This window comes from Anolis carolinensis, unplaced genomic scaffold, assembly GCF_035594765.1.
Source record: "Anolis carolinensis isolate JA03-04 unplaced genomic scaffold, rAnoCar3.1.pri scaffold_12, whole genome shotgun sequence".
Classification (NCBI taxonomy): domain Eukaryota; kingdom Metazoa; phylum Chordata; class Lepidosauria; order Squamata; family Dactyloidae; genus Anolis; species Anolis carolinensis.
Genome location: NW_026943823.1, coordinates 23,726,379 through 23,748,951, shown reverse-complemented (window position 1 = coordinate 23,748,951; position 22,573 = coordinate 23,726,379).

The window sequence follows — 22,573 nt, the reverse complement described above, 5'->3', positions numbered from 1 at the left end:
AGTCCCCTTCGGGGTGAGAAAGAAGGGAGGAATATAAATACTGTAAATAAATAAATAAGAAAGGGCTACGTTTCGCCTGCTCATCGTTTGCTGAAGATCTCCTTTGAATGGCAGGAAGGGTTGTGTAGATACAGTTAGCACTCTCTCACTTATTTATTTATTTACAGTATTTATATTCCGCCCTTCTTTCTCACCCCGAAGGGGATTCACGGCGGATCACATTATATACATATAGGGCAAACATTCAATGTCCATATACACATAGAACTGAGACAGAGACAGACGCAGAGGCAATTTAACCTTCTCCTGAGGGGATGTTCGATTCTGGACACAGGGGGGAGCAGCTGCTTCATAATAATAATAATAATAATAATAATAATAATAATAATAATAATGGGGCGAACTCTGAGGCTATGTCAAGGAGTTAACCAACAACTGGTCAGAAGAACCCGCTAGTGATGCCACTTCCTCATTCCAACGTCGTAAATTAGTTACATTTTAGTTAAATTTGCCTCCCCACTTTATAAGTGGTACCTTATTTATTTATTATTTATTATTTATTTATTATTTATTTATTTACAGTATTTCTATTCCGCCCTTCTTTCTCACCCCGAAGGGGACTCAGGGCGGATCACATTACACATATAAGGCAAACATTCAATTCCTTAACATAGAACAAAGACAATACAAACACGGGGCTCCGAGCTGGCCTCGAACTCATGACCTCTTGGTCAGAGTGATTTGTTGCAGCTGGTTGCTCAACAGCCTGCGCCACGGCCCGGCCCACTTCAGCATCTATGGATCTGATTTCCTACTTGATAGATGCAACTATCTTTCGGGTTGCTAGGTCAGCAACAAGCAGGGGCTATTTTATTTTATTTTTTTAATTGACAGGTGATCACCCTGCCACAGGCTGGCCTCGAACTCATGACCTCATGGTCAGAGTGATTTATTGCATCAGGCTGCTCACCAGCCTGCACCACAGCCCTGCCCCACTTCTGCATCTATGGATCTGACCAACTTCAGCTCCGTTTTTTGTTTATTTTTTTCCTCTTAAAATTGACCGTGAGCCATCTCAGTTTAAGTGGAGTCAAACAACATTAATTCAGGGTTGTTCTATGTTTTCCGGGCTGTATGGCCATGTTCCAGAAGCATTCTCTCCTGACGTTTCACCCACATTTATTTATTTATGTATTTAATACATTTATATCCCGCCCTTCTCACCCTGAAGGGGACTCAGAGTGGCTTACAAATTAAATTTACATACAACATTATATTATTAGTATTAGTATTTATGGCAATAAATTACCATATTGTACTATATCTATATATTGTAATAATAATAATAATAATAATAATAATAATAATAATAATAATAATAATAATAAAGTTTATTTATATCCTGCCTCCATCTCCCCCGAAGGGGATTTGGGGTGGGTTACAGCAAAATCAGATACAAAACAATGATAAAATATGAAACATCAAAGAACAATAACAAAAACCAATAATAATATATACACAATAACCGAAAAAACACAACACAGTATTAAAACATCGAATTAGAAACAATAAGGTTGCAATAGTGGATAAGCAAGGTGCACATTATGAGTAATAGGTTATAAATAATATATAATTAATATTATTATATTGTATTATTAGTATTATATTGTATTACAAAATAATATTATTACGATTATGTGCATATACAATATATTATAATATTATATATTATTGTAAATTATATTGTATATATGTATATATGCATGTATATGTATACACATCTATGGCAGGCATCCTCACTTCTGGAACATGGCCATACAGCCTGGAAAACATACAACAACTCTGTGATCCCGGCTATGAAAACCTTCAACAACACATTGAACATTAATTCTCTTAAATTGGTTCCTGATGTTATTGTACTTTTGTTCTGAAATTGTAAGCCGCCCCGAGTCCCCACGGAGAGATGGAGGCAGGGTACAAGAATAAAATTATTATTATTATTATTATTATTATTATTATTATTATTATTATATGCAGTGCCTTATATATATTTTATTCGCTGTCCATGGTGCTGAACCCTGAACACTTTCCATGCATCCAGAACCTTGAACATATCCTTTGAAGTTCAGACTGAAAACTGGAGAAGATTCTTCACTGACATGGAAGATCTCAGCTGCCATTGCATCAAATAGAATAACTTCTCAGCATTTGTAAGTTGAAACAGCCTTGGAAAATTACTTAAAATTGCTGGGGAAATTACTCATCAGAGAACAGAGCTAGAGGGGCCACAAGGCATATTATAGAGCGAATTCTAATTTACGCCGGGTAAGGAACCCTCTGTTTCATATTACCAGCCATGCCAATTTGTTTCTTCTGAAACGGAGTCATTTCTTCAGATTTCAAGGTTACCTAGTGATAAGGGGAGGGTCAGCGCAAAACGGAAAGCTTTGCCATGAGTTAACGTGAACTCTGACAGGTTCCTTTTCATAAAGCAAGGAGATATTCTTTTGATACTTTCAAAGCTTTTCTCCCCTCTCTTTTTTAAATACTGAAAGTAGATCAAATCCTTTTCAAGGCGCTTTTCAAGCATTTCTCCGCCCTCTGGGTTGATTCCATCAAGCTCTGTTTTGTCCAAGACTTTTGGAGGTCCGGCCGAAATGTAATTATGTTCCATGAAGAGCACAGAAAAGTTGGTGGCACTTATGGATGGTGTCCTATAGAGCTGGGTTGCATGTTACATGAAATAAAGTGAGTTTCACAACCAATTCTCCAACTCAAAGCTGGGAGATTTCAGTTATGGAATATCCTTCTCTCAGATATCCAGTTGACACCAAAATTGGCCATTCTGTTACCAAATGTCTCAAGGTCACAAAAAAGGCATACAATTCACCTGCCCAAGCCTATCATTGCTGTGGTCACTGAAAGTAATGTTATATCACTTTAGGTAGCTTGAGGATGAAACATGAGTTGCCTATGTTATGATTTATTTATTCATTTATTTATTTGCAATATTTATATTCCGCTCTTCTCACCCCGAAGGGGACTCAGGCAGATCACAATGTACATATACATGGCAGACATTCAATGCCATATGACATATAGACAGAGACAGACACAGAGGCAATTTAACATTTTCCAGCTTCATGAAGGTATGCTCGATTCTGGCCAGAGTGAGACTCTACTATATTTCCTTCTTTGTATGTAGAGTTTAAATTTCCTTCTCTTGCTCTTGGCGTTTCAAGAGCACCACTTTATTGTGCTCCCTCCTGCTGGCTTAATGGATAGTATTCTCCAAAGTATGGAGGGAACCTTTGCTCTTTTACGACCGTGAGCCGGGCTCCCTCAATGCACTTTCCCAGATTTTGCACGTGAGAGAGGCAGTCCCAAGCACAGGCCCCTGGGACGTGCTAAACGATATAGCCATTAAATCTGGCAAGTCTTTTGAAGTGTGAGGCAGAGATGAATGAGTCCAGCTGGGATGATGAATTATATGTGAGCGAAGAGGTATGATTTCACAGTGATGCAGCGAATGGAACCCAAGAAATATTAAAACATAATTAATAGTACTGCATTTGTGAGGTCAGGCCGATGTGTCCGCTTTCTCACGTTTCCAGCTTCCTCATCCAGTCACTGACATATGAAGCTGGGAGACCATTATGGCAATGGTGTCATTCCTTTGTTGCTGACCTGCCCTGAAGCAATGTCATGTATCTCTGCCATCAGAGCCGGCCCAAGGTAATTTTCAAGTGTAAGCGAACAGAATTTTGCCCCCCCCCCCAACCAATCACTGAAAAATAAAAGCGTTGGATAAGCGAAAATGTTGGATAATAAGAAGGGATTAAGACAAAGCCTATTAAACATCAAATTATATTATGATTTTACAAATTAAGCACCAAAACATCCTTTCTTCCACCCTGGACATAATAATAATAATAATAATAATAATAATAATAATAATAATAATAAGAGATACTGTGGGACTTCCGAATCCAGACTGACAAAGTTCTGGAACACAACACACCAGACATCATAGTCGTGGAAAAGAAAAAGGTTTGGATCATTGATGTCACCATCCCAGGTGACAGTCGCATTGACGAAAAACAACAGGAAAAACTCAGCCGCTACCAGGACCTCAAGATTGAACTTCAAAGACTCTGGCAGAAACCAGTGCAGGTGGTCCCGGTGGTGATGGGCACATTGGGTGCCGTGCCAAAAGATCTCAGCCGGCATTTGGAAACAATAGACATTGACAAAATCACGATCTGCCAACTGCAAAAGGCCACCCTGCTGGGATCTGCACGCATCATCCGAAAATACATCACACAGTCCTAGACACTTGGGAAGTGTTTGACTTGTGATTTTGTGATATGAAATCCAGCATATCTATCTTGTTTGCTGTGTCATAAAATAATAATAATAATAATAATAATAATAATAATAATAATAATAATAATAATAATAACAATAATAATATATTTATATACTACCCTATCTCCCAAAAGGGACTCAGAGCAGTTTCCAATCATAAAAATATCAAGTACATTACATAACAACATAATAAGCACATATTGAGGTCCAGATATGTAACCACACTTACCTCGATTCCAGAACACCTCAAAACCTCTGAGGATGCCTGCCATAGGTTGGCTTCTGGAACACGTCCAGGCAGCCCGGAGACCTGGCCTCGAGGAAGCAAAGGCCTCAGAGGCCAGTGTGAGGCCGCGGAGGCTGGTGCCAGGCCTCGGAGGCTGGCCAGAGGCCTCTGAGGGCAGCGCCAGGTCGTGGTGTGAGGCCGTGGAGGGTGGTGTGAGGCCACGGAGGCCGGCCAGAGGCCTCGGCGTGCCCCCTCCCATCGGTGAGTGGGAAAAAAGAAGAAAAAAAGAAGCTGCTTGTGGCACTTTGAGGCACCTTGAGAGGCGCCTTAACGGTGCCCCCACAGGATGGCACCTTCCGCAACGACGTAGTTCACTTAACGGTTGAACCGCCCCTGCCTGCCATTCTGACTTCCCAGGATGTTTCCACGGAGAGGAATGGAGACAGAATCCCCATGGGTACATTTTTCTTTATGGACATTATGAAGATGGCTTTTTTATGACTAAAATTATCTATCATCTTCCTCTCAGTCCAGCGAGAAATGCAGCCAGCAATTATACGTCTCCAGCAAGCCTCAAGGGCAAGTGGTATTTCGTGACCCTGCTGATAATTTCGTGATCATTATCGGTTGGTGGAAAGTCCTGACAAATGTGTCTGACGTGATTTTGAGGATGCCCCTGAGAAACGCAAGCCACACAAAAATTTTTTAGGAGGTCAGCATTTACTCTTCACGATATGCATGTCATTGGCAAGTGGGAATCATATTGCTTCGACTTCATTTTGGGGTCTCATGAATTTTTTGTTTTCAATTGATAATTCTTTTCCAGTTCTGCATTACTCTGTTTCTTTTTTTTAAAAAAGAGAGGAAGAAAACACTTTTAAAGCAAGCTTCTAGCTATATGGATTTTAATGGATTCAAATTACAGGCAAAAAGAAAATAGATTCTGCCTAAACCATAGGGATAACTTTTTGTACTGCTGGAGATCTTCGAAAATAGAACAGATTGCTTTTGTAGGTGGTGAATTCTCCATTTTTGAGATGCCTTTAAACTGAGTTCAGATGGGTATTTTTTCAAGTGTGCTTTAGTTGTATATTCCTGAAGGGAGTTGGGTTAGATGACCTATATGTTTCCTTCCAACTCTTTGAGTCCATGATTCCATGATTTATATTTTAATGGAAGTATAAATGCGCATAGTTTCTTAGTTTGCAGGAAAATTTATTTTGCAAGATGTTGGACTAAATGATCTATATGGTTCCTTCCAAGCTTCAGAGTCCATGGTTTCATGATCTATATTTTAAAGGTAGCAAGCCCCTGGTAGTTTGTATTTTAAAATCAGAGTATTCTTTGGATGGTCACAACTTTATTAAAGTACTAGCTGTGCCCGGCCACGCGTTGCTGTGGCAAAGTAGTGGTGGTATTGGTTAAAAATTGTTGTGTAATTTTTATTTGATGTTATTTGTATTTTTTAATTAGTTTTATTGTAAGTTATCTTTTTATTTATTATATTTTATTATTTTCTTGTATTATTTTTAGTTATTTTCTGTTATTATAGTATTTTATTGTATTAATTTTTTTTAGTGTTTTTTATTGGGTTGCTAGGAGACCAAGTTGGAGGAGCATAGCCTTCTAACTGGCAGCAATTGGATAAAAGCAATTATTCCTCTCTCTCTAATTAGGACTTTATTTTTCTTTTCTTTTTGTTGTATCAACCTAGAGGCATGGATGATGGGTTGTGTTGTCAAATTTCGAGGTTGAGGCGCCTGTAGTTTTGTTGTTTTGTGGGTCGCCGTGATGCCATTACTCTTTTATATATATAGATACTGGTCTAGGTTTATAGAGATACAGAAACGTTACAAATCTTCAGAGATCAAGGCTAAGACTCTGCATCAGTCCTTAGATATTAAGGAGAACTAACCTACTTTCCTTTTCCACGAGTGAAATTGTACTGCTAAAGAAGGGGTCAGTTGTGCTCGTTTTATGCTCTAGGGCATTCAGACACAGAAGGGCAGGTTAGATCCTTGCAAACCTATAAATAACACCAGTAAAAAGCAATGTTTGCTTTCTTTCATGAAAGCTTCCCCTCCTCCCTCACATTCAAAACTTTCAATTCAGAAAACTCTCTAGATAAGAAAAAAACCAGATGTAGAGCATAGAGACATGTATAAATATGCGAGGGGAAGTCATAGGGAGGAGAGCACAAGCTTGTTTTCTGCTGCAATTGAAACATCTGATTTAACTCTTCAGAGTTCTTGTCATTTTCTTGTTTAATAAATGCTGTTAAATGTCTAAATAATTCACTATTATTCTAAGATTCTTGCTCTCAGTCAGCTTTTGTATGATGTTATTTCTAGCATCCACTTTTTGCTCGGTATTTAAGCAGTGCTTCTTATTAGTCAGAGCAGAGAAGAGTGATAGAGGGGGAAAGAAGAAAAGGAAGAAGAGAAGGTGAAGAAGAGGAAGAGGAGGAAGTAGAAGGAGGAGGAGGAGAAGGGGAGGAAGAGGAAGCAGTAATAGGAAAAGGAGAGGAGGAAGAGGAGAAGGAGGGAAAAGAAGAAGAGGGAGAAGAGAGAGGAGAAGGAAAGGGAGAAGGGGAAGAAAATCATGTGGATCACTTGATTTAACTTGTGGCTTTTAATTGTTTTAATGGTGTGGTTGTTTATATTGTACTATGTTTTTAAAGCCATTGCCTATGTTCTGAAGCCGCCTTGAGTCCCCTCTGGGGTTGAGAATGGTGGGATAAAAGAGCTGCAAATAAATATATAAATAAATAAGAGAAGAAATCATAATGGGAATAGTTAATAGGCATGGGCGAATTAATCGGCATCATCATTCATCATAATAAAATCGTATCTATTTTGTATTCTGACGGGTTTCCGAGGTGGTTTGGCGCTTCGAATTTAACCTTCCAATTTGAAGTGTTGGTGCCAATGCCTCAGAATACCTTCGGTTGACTTTCAAATATATGAGGAAGTGTGTTAATTCAACCAATCTTCTGGCTAGCATTGGGGTTTAAGTGCCCCAATCTCCTGGCTATCCAGGAGAGAAATCCCCTTTCCCTTCCTGGTTGGTTTCTATGGGGCTCTTAAACATGGTGTAGTGTAGTGGTTTGAGAGTTGGACTACGGTTGTGGCTTGATTCCCCACTCAGCCATGGAAACCCACTGGGTGATCTTGGGCATGTCACACACTCTCAGCCCCAGAATACCCAATGAAATAGGAAATAACACTTTCAAACTAGGAACAAATTTCCTTATTCAGAGTCTGATGGCCATCTGTCAGGAGTGATTTGATGGTGTGCTATGATTTATGTTCCTTGTTGATAAATGTCATTTCCTAATTGGTTCTGTCATAAAAACATGGCAAAACTTTATTACATTGCCAAAACTTTGTCTTTGCACAAGGGACATCGTCATATAAAAATAGCACGTTATGGTTTGTTGAGTCTCTGTCTGCCAATTTAACAAAGTTTCAGCCACAAAAACAAAGTTTCTGAAGTAGAACAATGACTTTCAAAGTAAAGACAACTCAATGAAATAGAAAATAATACTTCCAAACTAGGAACAATTTTTTGTTATTATTAAAAATGTTTTTTATAAAAACTTTGAAAATTCACCAAAAATCTGAGGATAAGTCAAACGTTCTTAGATTTGGTGAGCTAACAGTGGTAAATGTGTTCTGCCACAGAAAGTAAATTTGATGAAGGAATCTGTCTTTAGATTGCCCATGCAGTCTGTTTATGAAGCTAATCTGAACATCCACAATCAAGACTTCCCAACTGTTAGACCTTTCTTTCCTGTTTCAAAGGTATTTCCAAAATGTCTGTAGCTTTGTGATCAGAACAATTGTGGCCTTTTATTCTCCAGCCAGATTTGGCAGAGATAAAATTGTCATCCTGCTCATATATTCTCATCTCACAACTTCATACTTTGCCAGAAATCTGCTTAGAGATTGTTCTCTCTGGGATTAATACAGTGGCCATCTGCCCTTCCTCTCCCTGGAAGTGAAGAAATCTTGCCTGCTCTGAACAGTTTGCACAGCATGAATGCCTGCTGCTTGATGAAACCCAATATATTCGACAGTACATTAAAAACAGTTGTTTCAGATACTACAGAATTACACGCCTGTTTCCCAGTTCTGTGACGGAAACCCATACATGGAAGCAAACAAAATCATTGCTGCACATGTGAAAGAGAAATATCACAGGAAGAAACAACTGGTCATCCATGGAATATTTAATGTAGTCCTCTAGTTCTATTATGAGGTGTAGTTCCTAAAGAAGAATTTCCGTGACATGGATATTGGTTTGTATAGCGTTATACTAATAAGACCTTAATCAGGACCTCAGGACTCCCATTGTTGATTTCTTTACATTAACTCCTATATGGAGAGTTATGTATCCGTACATTGGGGAAATGGAAAAAATAGATTACAAGAGACTAAATATAACTTTTAATAAGTATAGCTGTCAGACAGGTTTAGTATATTTCTGTGTTGTTGTTGAAGGCTTTCATGGCTAGAATCACAGGCCAATGGAGACTCCACCATAAACATCAGAAGAGGTGCAAGACCGAGAACAAGCTATGAGAGTATTTAAAAAAACCTCTAGAATCAGGACAGTAAAAAATGAGCAACACCTAGAGGACAGGAGAATTCCAGACAGGAAACAATCAGGGCCAACTAACACCTCCCAACAAAGGATTCCCCCAGACACAAAGTAGCCAGGCTTTGAAGTTGCATGGCTATTCAATGCTAATCAAGTTTTCCAACTGCAACATTCACACTTGCCTCAAAGAGTTCTTTCTCCCACTTTCCAGAGATATGGGGTGACTCTAGTAGAGTCCCAGCATCTTATGCCATGTCCAACTTTCCTGTGTTATTAAGCTGGGTAGAAATAATCATAATTATAATAATCATAATAACAGGTAAATCTCATAGATTCAATGGGTTTACTCTAGTAGAAAACTCATCAGAGTCCCAGTATCCTATACCATGTCCAACTCTTCTGCATTGTTAAAATGGGTAGAAATAATTATAATAATAATAATAATAATAATAATAATAATAATAATAATAATAATAATAATAATAATAGGTAAATCCTATAGATTCAATGGGTTTACTCTAGTAGAGAACTCGTCAGAGTCCCAGTATCCTATGCCATCCAACTTTCCTGTGTTATTCAGCTGGGTAGAAATAATCATAATTATAATAATCATAATAACAGGTAAATCTCATAGATTCAATGGGTTTACTCTAGTAGAGAACTCACTGCAGAGTCCCAGAATCCTATAACATGCCCAATTTTCCTGCGTTATTAAGCTGGGCAGAAATATTCATAATTATAGTAATCATAATAACATATATAAACCCCACTGGCCTAGTTTCCAACAGACCTCACAACCTCTGAGGATGCCTGCCATAGATGTGGGTGAAACTTCAGGAGAGAATGCTTCTCGAACATGGATAGAAAGCCCAGAAAACTCACAGCAATCCAGTCTATTTCTGGTTTTCTTATTAGTAGCTCACCACTGTATCAGACCTCTCTTTCCTCTAATCCTGAACTTGAAGCGTTCTCCTTTATTCCATGAATGCATGACATGTCGCAACTGATGGGTCTGTGTCAGTTGAGTGGTGAATCCACCCCAGGGTTTAGCTTGAATTTTAAGGGAACTATTAGGGTGCATCTGCTGCTCCTATATTGATTCCAAACATGGATAAATGGTTCTCATTTTCTTCCAGAATTATTGTTCTCTCCCCTCCTTGTACACACATATTTCTCCTCTAAACAAAACGTGTTAATTTGATTACATCTGACACACTCATCATTTCCTTAGGACTTCTATGTCAGCAGAGGCATCTGGCACTTCCCATCATGTGGCAAATGTTATTTTTGTTAATTTTGCTCTGCTGATATTAACAGCTGAAGGTTGTCTCCAGTTCCATAGTTTCTTTTGAATAATTCAGTAAGAACTCTTGGGTATATCTAGTGGTAATTTGAACGGGGATAGGAGCTCATCTACACCTTCTTTCATCCCACATCCAGTGCAAAAGTAGGGCACCACCAAGCAACATGCAATTTGCATTGTGATTCAATTAGCTGCTGGTAGCTCTTTATGCAAGATTAGCATTTCCCTGAGGCATGTTAGTGTCCAAAGGCAGTGACGCAGTGTGGTAATTTTTAGGGAGATAAATCATAGGTTATTTCATACCCAGATGCAAAAAATGAAGAATTTCACAAGTTTTCTCCCTGGGAGAGGAGACAACAAGAGAAATTTCTTTCTTCAATGCAGTCTTTGCTCCCTGTGTGTCTCTGCATCTGAGGACTTATTTGCAGACAATATGCATACAATGGTTTTTGCAATTTTCTCGTGTGATCATGTCCCCCCAAATAAATGTCCCCTAAATGTGAGAGAAGATTCCTAATAATATAATATACTGTATGTATATATACTTGTAAACCGCCCCGAGTCCCCTTCGGGGTGAGAAGGGTGGGATATAAATGTCGCTAATAAAGAAATAATAGAATAATACAGTAATTATTACATGACGTTATCATGTACCGAACTGCTTTTTCTATCCATTTTTGTAAAGCAAGATGTTTTGGTGCTTAATTTATAAAATTTGCTAAAGCGCTGAGCTGCTGAACTTGCAGACCGAAAAATCCCAGGTTTAAATCTGGGGAGCAGAGTGAGTGCCCACTGTTAGCCCCAGCTCCTGCCAACCTAGCAGTTCGAAAACATGCCAATGTGAGTAGATCAATAGGTACTGCTCCGGCGGGAAGGTAATGGCGCTCCATGCAGTCATGCCGGCCACATGACCTGGAGGTGTCTACGGACAACGCCGGCTCTTCGGCTTAGAAATGGAGATGAGCACCAACCCACAGAGTCAGTCACGACTGGACTTAACATCAGCGGAAACCTAGATTTCTAATAGAATAATAGAATCCCAGAGTTGGAAGAGACCTCACGGGCCATCCAGTCCAACCCTATTCTGCCAAGAAGTAAGAAAATCACATTCAAAGCACCCCCGACATTTGGCCATCCAGCTTCTGCTTAAAAGTCTCCAAAGAACAATTATGATCCCTAAGGAAAATTCAGACTTATTGGACGTACGAAATTATAGACCCATCTACTTACTGAATACGGATTACAAAATCTTTACTAAAATTTTGGCGAATAGAATGAAAAACTTCTTAGTTGATTGGACTGGAGAAGAATAAACGGGGTTTCTACCATCTAGAAGTATCAAAGATAATGTGAGAACAATAGTAGATGCAATTGAGTACAGTAGAGTCTCACTTATCCAACATAAACGGGCTGGCAGAATGTTGGATAAGCGAATATGTTGGATAATAAGGAGGCATTAAGGAAAAGCCTATTAAACATCAAATTAGGTTATGATTTTACAAATGAAGCACCAAAACATCATGTTAGACAACAAATTTGGCAGAAAAAGTAGTTCAATACGCAGTAATGCTATGTAGTAATTACTGTATTTATGAATTTAGCACCAAAATATCACGATATATTGAAAACATTGACTACAAAAATGTGTTGGATAATCCAGAACGTTGGATAAGCGAGTGTTGGATAAGTGAGACTCTACTGTATTATGAACAGAATAATAAAAAAGAAGTAGGCTTCCTAGTGTTAGATGCTGAGAAAGCCTTCGACAACTTAAATTGGAATTTTTTAAAATTATTATCACAGGAATTAGACTTAGGCTTACAAATTCAAAATGGAATTAACAGTATTTACGATGACCAATGGGCAAAAATCCAAATTAACGGCCAAGAAACGACAAAATTTAAAATTGACAAAGGAACCAGACAGAGGGTTGATAAGGTGGTTGACACATCATCGAAAAGTGTTACACCGCTCAAATATTCAGACCCCTACACCAACACTCCTCTGGTAGATATACCCATCTTAATATTTTATCTAATGCTGTTTTGCTATGATGCAAATCCTTTCTGTGCTTTTCCTCCCTAATTAATTCATGTATCTCCAATACCCTGCGATGCCTGGAGAAGCCAGCTGGAATCCCACATTTCCTCCCGACCTCGATTAGGGCTTGAGTCAGCAGTTTCTGACATTAATTTTCAGAAAAGGTGAGGCTCTTTCTCGTTGCAGAGTCTCTGCAGCAGAGCGGTGAGTGATTTGCTGATGCCTGGACCCTCTCCATCCCTTCCCCAGATGGATCCCCTCCTCCTTGTGCATGCCTGTCACATCCCCAGAAATGGCAGCCTGCCATCTCCCTTGTCAACAGAGCCAGCTCCTGAAATGCAGACAGGTTCCTCAAGGTGGTTGTTGATGGCTTCAGCACTTTCTGATGCAACGCCTTTCCTTTTCCTTTCCAGATTTAATATTCAGTCAGGGCCCCGGAAGGAAAGGGGGAAACGGACTCAACTGAGCACACAGCATGTGAGTGAAAGAGCAGGATCGCATCGAGAGATAGAGAGGCCTTTCACTCCTACAAACACAAGCAGAATGGGTATTGTTGTGTGCACCTTAAGGCAATCCTAAGGTGAACCCATCATGGGATTTTCTGGGGCAGAGAGTATGTGAATGGCCCAGATTCATCCAATGGGTTTCCGTGTCCAATTTGGGAATCAAACCCTGGTCTCCAGAGCCATGGTCCAACTCTCGAACTCCTACCTACACAATGAAAATGCTTAAAGCTAAATTGTTGGTCATGCTCAAAAGTATTTATCATTCAGTTCTCCAACAGAATCTATTCTTAAGGTTCCCATCCCTTTTTGAAGGGTGTAAGGAAATGAGAGAGAGGCTTTCTCATCTTCATTTTGGTAGTGGACTCCCATAGCATGGATTTCTTCATCTCCCTCTGTGCATAGGAAGCTGTAATAATAATATCCATGTCAGCGCAATACATCACAATCTGGTTGGTTGCATGCTTCACCTCCACTTGCCTTGAGTTTCCCCTCAAAGGAGAAGTCGATAAGGTCGAGCTTTAGGCACAGCCCGTAAATGATGGAGTGCACTTCAGCCGGGAGACGCTAGAAAGTCATTATAAGAGAAAGAAGAGGAAGAAGGACAGGAGGAAGATGAAGATGAGGTGTTGGAGGTGGCGGTGGGGTTTTTGGTGGCAATGGTGGTTGATGGCTGTTAGGAATTGTGGGAATTGAAGTCCAAAACACCTGGAGGGCCGAAGTTTGCCCATGCCTGGTGTAGAGGGCCGGCCTGTGGCGCAGCTGGCTAGTAACCAGCTGCAATAAATCACTACTGACCGAGAGGTCATGAGTTTGAAGCCCAGGTCGGGTTAAGCCCCGACCATTAAATAGCCCGGCTTGCTGTTGACCTATGCAGCCCCGAAAGACAGTTGCATCTGTCAAGTAGGGAAATTTAGGTACGGTTTATGCGGGAGGCTAATTTAACTAATTTACAACATTATAAAATTGCCAGCAAAACACAAGGAAAGGAATGAGGAAGTACAGCCACTACTGGACAGTGAAGCAACAGCTCCCCCTGTGGCCGGAATCGTGAAGCTGGGGGAAAAAAATGTTAAATGCCTCTGTGTCTGTCTATATATGTTGTTTGTCTGTTGGCATTGAATGTTTGCCATATATGTGTTCATATAAATACTGTAAATAAATAAATAATAAATAGATGGATCTTGATGCAGAATCATGACCATAATCTCATACTGAAGAGTAATACTTGCCCATCCTGAAACTCGTCATCTCTAGTATCGGCATGAAAGCAGCCATCGCCCTTCAGAAATCCTTTTTCTTCCAGACAGCCAGAAGGAATGTCGCTTCCTAGATAATAGCAGAGGCGGAGGCGTTCTTCAGATTGCATTTGGTTCACTTTGCACCTCGACGGGGACAAGAAGGGTTACACACTGCCCGGAGTCACTCGCACAAATGCCAGGCGGCAAAGAAAATTACTTTCTGTTTTAGAGAGAAGGGGGAATAGGACTTGACATCTTTCCGTCAAAGAGAGAAAAGAACAGCCAGAGGCCTTGCACGTGTGATAGGCCCAGCTTTCTGCTACCAATAATTTAATACTGAAAATAAGGAAAACTGGAGTGAGAGTGAAGAGAGTTGTTCAATTTTGAGTGAGTCATTTTTATTAAAACAACAACACGTTAGTGCTTTATTTCTGGATTTTAAATATGCTTATAAACACGAATGCACTCTCAACAACAATTAACTTAATTAGTACAATCACCTATCGCAGTCAGTCAAAAATGTCTGCAGGGCTCCGATCAGCCAAGTGGGATTTGTTGCCAGAGGAAAGCTTAGAAGCCAGACAAAACTCACCATTTGCATAAAATGAGCTTGTAAGGATGGAGAGACATCTGAGGAACTTTAAAGGAACTGTTTAAGGTGCCGAACAACCATTCTAGTACATTGGATAGCTTCCTGAAAGTTCAAACTAAAACCTAGAAAGGAATTACAGTAGAGTCTCACTTATCCAACATAAACGGGCCGGCAGAACGTTGGATAAGCGAATATGTTGGATAATAAGGAGAGATTAAGGAGAAGCCTATTAAACATTAAATTAGGTTATGATTTTACAAATTAAGCACCAAAACATCATGTTATACAACAAATTTGACAGAAAAAGTAATTCAATACACATTAATGCTATGTAGTAATTAATGTATTTACAAATTTAGCACCAAAATATCATGATGTATTGAAAACATTGCCTACAAAAATGTGTTGGATAATCCAGAACGTTGGATAAGCAAGTGTTGGATAAGTGAGACTCTACTGTACCACCTTATATGTATACTAGCTTTGCCCGGCCATGCGTTGCTGTGGCTTATGTGAATCATTTGTTGGCCTGGTGGAATAGCAGTGAATAGCCTTGCAGCTGCCAAGTCTGGCCTTTTTCTTCTTATGGGTTTTGTTCATTTGTAATCGTTTGTTGGGAGGTGTTAGCTAGCCCTGATTTCCCTGTTTTCAGAGTGTTGTTGTGTTTTCACCGTCCTGTTTTTAGAGTGTTGTAATACTGGGAGCATGGTTTTGTTGTTTTTCAATGGATTCGTTTGTATACTTGTGGAATAATGTTTGTCCAGTGTGGGAGAAAGAACTCTTGTCTGTTGGAGGCAAGAATGAATGCTGCAATGTGTCACCTTGATTAACATGTAATGGGCTTGTAGCATGATAGCCTGGTAGCAGAAAGCTGGACCTATCACATGTGTACACGCAGCCTCCTCCAAGGCTGGTGGCTTCTCTGCGCATGTGCAGAGAATATTATTCATGTACAGAGGAAGAAATGTTTAAAGCTACAGACAATGCAGTCACTGTTGCCCGTTTTTGGCCTAAATCTATTTAGCAGCTTGTGATCCCTTTATTTTATCAGTTTTAAACTTATCTATTCATGCAATGCTTTTGACATGAAATAAATAAACACTTCTGTATGTTTGGTGATCCCCTTACCTTCAGGTGATGTATTATAACACCTCTCCATGGATACCTGAAACTGTAGATCAGGGGTCCCCAAACTAAGGCCCGGGGGCCAGATGCGGCCCTCCAAGTCATTTACCTGGCCCCGGCCTCAGTTTTATAATATAATATTTTTATATCAGTTTTAATAATATAATATATTGTATATACATATAATATTAATAATAATCTTATGTTATACAATATAATACTAATAGTAATACCATATAATAATATTAATTATATGTTATATATTACATATTATATAATAGTATAGTGGTATAGTTCAATATAGTAATATATAATGCTAATATTGTGTTATGCTAATCTATATATATATAAAAGAGGGATGGCATCACGGCAGCGGACAAAACAACAAAAGTAAACACCCCACAACCTCGAAAATTGACAGCACAACCCCTCATCCACGCCTCTAGGTTGATACAACAAAAAGAAAAGAAAAATAAAGTCCTAATTAGAGGGAGAGGAATAATTGTTTTTATCTAATTGCTGCCAGTTAGAAGGCTAAGCTCCACTCACTTGGTCTCCTAGCAACCCACTCAGCCCAGGGCACCCTTTACCTTAACTACCACCAATTCCTCAATACTTTATTTCCCATACCACCATACTTTGCCACAGCTAGTAATATAATATATTGTATGTGCATACAGCTGCTCTGAGTCCTCTTCGGGGTGAGAAGGGTGGGATATAAGTGTAGTAAATAAATGCAGTAAATAAATAACTAATTTTAGACTTAGGCTCGGCCAAAGTCTGACATGACTTGAAGGCACACAACAACAACAACAATCCTAATTAACTTGACTATCTCATTGGCCAGAAGCAGGCCCACACTTTCCATTGAAATCCTGATAGGTTTATGTTGGTTAAAATTGTTTTCATTTTTAAATATGGTATTGTTCTTTCATTGTTGTTGTTGTTGTTGTTGTTGCACTACAAATAAGACATGTGCAGTATGCAAAGGAATTTGTTTGTATTTTTTTTTCAAATGATAATTCAGCCCCTCAACAGTCTGAAGGATTGTGGACTGGCCCTCAGCTTAAAAAGTTGTAGATAATAGTGAACTATATATTTTTATTATACTTCAGCTGGAAGCATGCCATAGAATGACATTGAAAGACTTTGGGGAGAGAATATGTTTGGGAACAAGGGTATTTGAAATTATGGATACTGAATATGTGGATAAGAGGTTCAGATTGCATGTGGGGATGGCTGCTGCAGAAGACACTTGCTGGCAGCAACCACTCACATTATGGTATCTATCCTCAGCAGTCATCCTTTCGGTCCTGGAGAAACATCTGGCCATGCGATGACAGTCAGAGGCATGCTGATGGCACCATATGTTGAAACTTCTGTACATCATGGCAAAAGATGTTCTCCATCATAGCCAAATGTGCCCTTGGTTCTTCTCCTAATCTCTATTAGCAACGGAATGATCATGGAGATGGTTTTGCAGTGATATTAGTCCTGCGAGTAATTTGGATTTCCTCTCCCACTGGGTCAACCTTCAGGAATTCTGGGAGCTGACAACGAAAACTTCAGAAAGACCAAAGTTTAGGGACCATTGCCCCATTTATTTATTTATTTATTTATTTATTTATTTATTTACAGTATTTATATTCCGCCCTTCTTTCTCACCCCGAAGGGGACTCAGGGCGGATTACAATGAACACATATATGGCAAACATTCAATGCCAACAGACAGACAACATACATTAGACAGACTCAGAGGCATTTTTAACATTTTTCCAGCTTCACGATTCCGGACACAGGGGGAGCTGTTGCTTCACCGTCCAGTAGTGGCTGTACTTCCTCATTCCTTTCCTCGTGTTTTGCTGGCAGTTTTATGGTGTTGTAAATTAGCCTCCCGCATAAAGCGTCCCTAAATTTCCCTAATTGACAGGTGCAACTGTCTTTCGGGGCTGCATAGGCCAACAGCAAGCCGGAGGTATTAATGGTCGGAGGCTTAACCCGACCCGGGCTTCGAACTCATGACCTCTCGGTCAGTAGTGATTTATAGCAGCTGGTTACTAGCCAGCTGCGCCACAGCCCGGCCCCATAATGCTCTCAACCAAGATCTCAGTCTGTGAATCCAGCCTTCCGAAAACCCAGCCATTAAAATGATAGACATTGTGCTTTTGCAATTTGAAAACTCATTAGGACTTGAAGACATTGCAAGGACACGATTGGGAGGAGGCTGGGAAGCGGGTTTGAAGAACGATTATAGAAATTTGTGGCTTTCAACTTGCAATTAACCATCACAGGAGAAGCCTTTATCGAACCAAGTTACACCAAAGTACATCAATTTGAGTGACTCTCTTCCGCCTGAATTTAAATTCTCTGTTGAGGTTACACCTTCAGCGTGTCTTTCAAAGTTCTCCAGCGTTTCCTTTGTTGGGTTTTCAACGGATGTGTCTCGTCTCTTTCTTAAATCGAGCTGTCAGGTCGAAACCTGAGCACATTTAGCCAGATTGTCAGTTGTGTGCCTGGAAACATCTGGATCAATTAAAGCAGAAGAGCGGATGCTATTTTGTCTGGCTGACAAAGGGAGGTTAATTTTAATGTACCCCAAAGGCAAAAATCTGTTCTGTGCCTTCAGGGGGGCTCTCTCTCATCAGCGAGAGTCTTTTTTCCGGATGATGAATGAAAACTTCTACAAATGAAGGGGAAAGGGTTTTAATTAGGAGGCTGGGATTTTCCTTTTGTTCAGGGGAGGAAAAGTTGAGTTGGGGAGACTTGACTGAGATTTATAAAACAAAAGCTGAGGCCTTCTCTCTCCACGGTGCAGCATAAATCTTTTAATACACAATTATGCAAGACTCTTGTGTTGAATAGAAATACAGTAGAGTCTCACTTATCCAACATAAATGGGCTGGCAGAATGTTGGATAAGTGACTATGTTGGATAATAGGGAGAGATTAAGAAAATGCCTATTAAACATCAAAATAGGTTATGATTTTACAAATTAAGCACCAAAACATCATGTTATACAACAAATTTGACAGAAAAAGTAGTTCATTACACATTAATGCTATGTAGTAATGACTGTATTTACGAATTTAGCACCAAAATATCACATTATATTGAAAACATTGAGGACAAAAATGCGTTGGATAATCCAGAACGTTGGATAAGTGAGACTCTACTGTATTGCAAAAACACTTATTTCTGTTTAAAAAACGGAAACCTCTTTGGTTATTATAGAGATCCTATAAGTGAAAAACCTTTAAAGGTCCTGGTCCTCAACTATCCTGCTCAAAACCTCATAGTAGTAGCTTTCTTGATTACCATATATACTCGACTATAAGCCGACCCGAATATAAGCCGAGGCACATAATTTTACCACAAAAAACTGGGATAACTTACTGTCCCGAGTATAAGCCAAGGGTGGGAAATGAAGCAGCCACTGGTAAATTTCAAAATAAAAATAGATACCAATAAAATTTATTTACATCACTTTTACCCCGCCTTTCTCTCCGAGGAGACTCAAAGCGGCTTACAGTAAATAGGCAAAAATTCAATGCCTAAAAACAATGTAAAAACAACAGTTCATATAAAACAGATACCATCACAAAATAAAGTCACATTATTTAAAATTTTAAGAATGTCCAAGATTAAAATCCATTAATTAAATGGATTAATTAATTTTATTAATTAAATAAAATGACATTAATCGAGGCATCAGTAGGTTAAATAATGTATATACAGTAGGGTCTCACTTATCCAACACTCACTTATCCAACATTCTGGATTATCCAACGCATTTTTGTAGTCAATGTTTTCAATATATCGTGATATTTTGGTGCTAAACTCATAAATACAGTAATTACTACATAGCATTACTGCGTATTGAACTACTTTTTCTGTCAAATTTGTTGTATAACATGATGTTTTGGTGCTTAATTTGTAAAATCATAACCTAATTTGAGGGCATTGTGGGCAAGCAGGCCGATGCAGAACCCCCTTGCAGCTACAGAAATCAACAAGTCATCATTTATAAATCAAAGCTGAAAACAGAGTTGCTTAATAGACACCCATGAAAGCATTCCGTTTCCCATGAACGTCTTTCACAACTTTCCTGCATAATCTCTCTGAATGACATAATGTAGGAAAGTTGTGAAAGACATTCATGGGAAACGGAATGCTTTCATGGGTGTCTATTAAGCAACTGGTTGTTTATTTATTTATTTACAATATTTATATTTATTTATTTACAGTATTTATATTTATGTTTACCTTAAGATCAGTTCAGGCAACGCTGCAATAGAGTGAGAAGCTGAGCCTGGGTTCTCTTGTTCTGGTTCAAATCAAGCTTTGATTTTGGATTTAAATATCCTGGACGTTTTCTATGTTCCTGTTCACGTACTCCTGTCCAAGTCTTACTAGTGATATCTTCATCATTGGGGATTTACAGCATGCTGTATCTGTGATTCCTGGATGTTCCTGGACTTTCTCACCTTTGGAACTTCATGAGACATTTCAATTTTTCTTTGGGTCTCACCTTTTGCTAAACCTTGTTGGATTATATATCTTCCTTTCTTATTCCTGATATTTTTTATCAGTTTTTACAATAAACTGTTTGTTTATATTACTTGACTCTTGTGTGGTGCAGTGGTCACAAGTGTTTCCAGGCCTGGAGTGCAACAAGAAGTGTACACTGGAATTATATTTGTCCACATTCATATCCTATCTCATTTCTTTTTTTCCTCTCCTTCTTTTCCCTGTTTCATTCTAATTATACTCTGTATACTCATTACCATTTTCCACAGGGGATGAGATATTTGCAAATATTCTTTCTGTCCCTACTTCCAGACCAATTCGTTCCAAAGTGGCAGGACTTCAAAGATGCAAAAAAAAGCGGGAGGAACTGCAGGAATATTTCATCCAGAACAAACCTTGAAACTTCTGACTTAAATTGCTGCAGTGGTACTTAATATAAAATGTGGTGTTTGTTTCTCCTTATTCAACAGTTTCATGAAGTTATGCATTTATGTTGAAAGAGTAACCCTCTTTTTGTGTCTGCACTTAATGAATTTTCCTGAAATAATCATTAAGGTTTTCCAACCATAGTTCTGCCTGTAGCAAAAAATTAGCTCTTTTCCACAGCTTCCAAAATCTTTGCTCGTGTTGGTTGTAGGATTCTGGAATGTTTTAGTCCATACATGTAATTTTTCTAAGGTTAATCACGAGGGTTAAATGAAAAGTAATGCCTCCACTTTCGTTACTTCAGTTTGGATGGGAATATTTTAATAAATCAAATGTAGAAATAATCCTTAGGATGTGCTCTTTAATGACCACTATTCCTTTTTCCATATAATCACCAGACAATTGGATACATTTCTGCCAACGATGAACAAGTTTTCTGAAGCCGTCATGGAAGAAGTCGACACTCTGTTTCCCCAACCGACATCTCACAGGACCCATCGCGATCTTCCGATAGCCAAGCAAAGCAATAATGTGACCCACACGTTCTTGTGAAATGCCGATTGGGCTTGAAATTTCTCTCTGAGGGATACGACGATCGTCCTGAATCAATCTGTCCACCTTTTGCTTGTGAAACTCGGTGGTTGCTGTCACAGGACGTCCAACTCTTTGTTTGTCGCGCAAGTCAGATGTTCCCACCTCGACATCTTTGAACTTACTCACCCAACGACGCACAGTACTCACATCTGTTAATGTGTGATTTGTGTATTGATAGTGTTTAAATGCAATTTGTCTCATGTTTGTATTGCAACTGGTTGCATCATCCAGAATGTACCATAATGTGGAAAGAGTTAATTGCCAAGAAGCTATGATGACCTTGATGTGTGGCTGGAACTAGGGAGTATCCAGACACAAGTGTGTGTGCAAACTGTTTGCGTCTGTTCAGTCGAGATCTGTCTGCTTAGGAGTTGAGTTCTGTCTGCCTAGAGTTCAAGTCAAGTCCTGTGTTCATCTGTCATCTACAAGTCTGTTTGTGTTGATACAGTAGGTAAAGGTTTTCCCCTGACGCTAAGTCCAGTCATGTCTGACTCTGGGGGTTGGTGCTCATCTCTATTTCTAAGCTGAAGAGCCGGCGTTGTCCGTAGACACCTCCAAGGTCATGTGGCCGGCATGACTGCATGCAGTGCCGTTACCTTCCCGCCAGAGCTGTACCTATTGATCTACTCACATTGGCATGTTTTTGAACTGCTAGGTTGGCAGGAACTGGAGCTAACAGCAGCTGCTCCCGCCGCTCCCGGGAATTGAACCTGGGACCTTTCGGTCTCCAGCTCAGTGCTTTAACGCACTTCGCCACATCTCTGATTGTCTCTTCGTTCTGCACTTCACTGATTCCATCCAACTACTGCTGTGCTGCAAGTACTCTGACAACATCAACACCATCACCATAAACAGCTTGCATTCTCTGATGAATCTCCTTTGCGGTGACACCTTCTGCTGTCAAGAATTCAGTGACAGCACATTGCTTAAGTCGCATTGACCGACCGTCTGCGCAGGGCTCCATACTTTGCCCTTTAACAACACAACCGTTCAATGCTAAGGCTTTCCACCAAATGGAACTAACTG